This window comes from Microtus ochrogaster, linkage group LG9, assembly GCF_000317375.1.
Source record: "Microtus ochrogaster isolate Prairie Vole_2 linkage group LG9, MicOch1.0, whole genome shotgun sequence".
Lineage (NCBI taxonomy): Eukaryota > Metazoa > Chordata > Mammalia > Rodentia > Cricetidae > Microtus > Microtus ochrogaster.
In genome coordinates, this window is record NC_022034.1 from 33,033,382 (window position 1) to 33,035,656 (window position 2,275).

Here is a 2,275-nt window from a genome sequence, read left to right on the forward strand (position 1 = left end):
TGTGTGTGTGTGTTGTGTGCATGTTCATGCATGTGTAATGTTACCTGACTACTAGTAAAAGTACATTGTAAGGTTGGAATTTGATTCTTTCCCTAATTGTTAGACTGAGGTTATAGGCTTTTTCTTTAAATTGAATACAGATTCTTCTCTCATCCAATACATGCAAACTACACTCCATTCCTTTCAGTTCTGCCTTGTACCCACAGGCTCATTCCTCCTCTATTTTCTCTTCATAAATGAATAGGCAGTCAAGAGATAGTAGTCAAACATGAACAAGACAAGTTAAAATGAGACAAGTGAAAAGCCCTCAGATCAACGCTGAACAAGGCAACCCAATAGGAGGAAAAGAGTTCCAAGAGAAAACAAAAGAAATCAGAGATATAGTCATTTCCACTGTCAGGAGCCCTACAAAACACCGAGCTAGCAGCCACGAGATACACACAGAAGACCTGGTGCAGACCCATGCAGGGTACCTACTTGCCATTTTGGTCTCTGTGAGCACATGTGAGTCTTGCTTAGTTGATGTATCAGGACATGTTCTCCTGCTGTCCTGTATCCCCTCTAACATGTAATTCCCCTCTTCCATGGGGTTCCCTGATCTCTGAAGGGAGGAACTCAAAGGAGACTTCCAATTTAAAAATCTCTCTGCATAATCTCTGGATGTGGTTTTCTGTACCCATTCCCATCTGTTGCTGGATAAAACCCTTCTTATGATGATGACTGGACAAAGCATTAATCTATGACTATAGCAGAGTATCACTGGGAATTATCTCATTAGTTTTTCATTGGTTGTTTTATATTTATTTGTTTGTTTGTTTTGTCAGTTGTGATTGGTTCTACCCTAAGTCTGTGGGCTATCCAGTCTCTGGTTCTTGCTCATCTATGCAGTGTAGGATACGGACTCCATCTGAGAGTGTGAGTTTTAAATTGGACCAGTCGTTGATTGGATAATCCCACAAGCTTTGTGCCACCATTGCCCCAGAACATCTTGCAGGCAGGACAGAGTGTAGGTGGAGGATTTTGTAGCTGGGTTGTTATCTAAATTTCACTTTCTGTAGCCTTCAAAGTACCTTCTTGTGCCAAAGAGACTAGAAAGTAGGAGTGAAGGCTCCAAGCAGAGAGCATCTTGACTTCTCTATGTTCAATGAGCTGTGTGAATGAATATTGTTCTTGGCAATGGTGGCCCCACACCAGTTTTTGGAGAGTGACCCTCTGTCCTAGAATCAGCCTGGGTTATTTAGGGGTCTCCAGTGGAATCCTTCATCAACAACTCAATTGAATGTAACTCAGTGCAACCACTGAAAATGTGTTTGCAACACAAGATGGCCAGTTAAGACTCCTTATCCTGGAGTGTGCCTGAGGCCTTCATGGCAGTCCGTCCACGTCTGCCGCCAGTCACTCCGGGAGTACAAGGTGGTGGGGCGCTGCTTGCCTACCCCGAAGTGCCACACGCCACCGCTGTACCGAATGCGCATCTTTGCCCCCAACCATGTGGTGGCTAAGTCCCACTTCTGGTACTTCGTGTCACAGCTGAAGAAGATGAAGAAGTCATCCGGGGAGATTGTGTACTGTGGGCAGGTATTTGAGAAGTTCCCCCTGCGTGTGAAGAACTTCGGCATCTGGCTGCGCTATGACTCCCGCAGTGGGACACACAACATATACCTCGAGTACCGCGACCTGACCACTGCTGGGGCTGTCACACAATGCTACCGAGACATGGGTGCCCGGCATCGTGCCCGTGCACACTCCATCCAGATCATGAAGGTGGAAGAGATCTCCGCCGGCAAATGTCGCAGGCCGGCTGTCAAGCAGTTCCATGACTCCAAGATCAAGTTCCCGCTGCCCCACCGTGTTCTGCGGTGCCAGCACAAGCCTCGCTTCACTACCAAGAGGCCTAACACCTTCTTCTAGACCCACTGAATAAAGCTTCAGAGTTCTGCCCCCCCCCCAAAAAAAAGACTCCTTATCCTCCTTTATTAGGAGTTCTCACTAGGGAAGTTTCCACTGCAGCAGTCTTCCACATTACTCCCCAAATGCTCCCAAATTCCAGCTGTCTCTCCCCACATTCTCTCCCCATATCCACCACTGGCATGAGCTTTTATGCACAGGACTAAAGTAGCAATTTCATCACATGGTTCATTGCTCTTGGCTCAATTGTCTCCTGACTCAAGTTGTCAGATTTCTATGAATGTTCTCTCAGTTACCCGTACATATGCACACACACACACACACACACACACACACACACACACACACAAAATTATTAGGAAGCAAT

General features: G+C 46.3%; 1 pseudogene; it reads left to right on the forward strand.

Annotated features, from left to right (window-relative positions):
• Window positions 1-1,937, forward strand: part of LOC101992340 — an 8,189-nt pseudogene extending 6,252 nt beyond the window's left edge.
• Window positions 1,938-2,275: the final 338 nt, after the last annotated feature.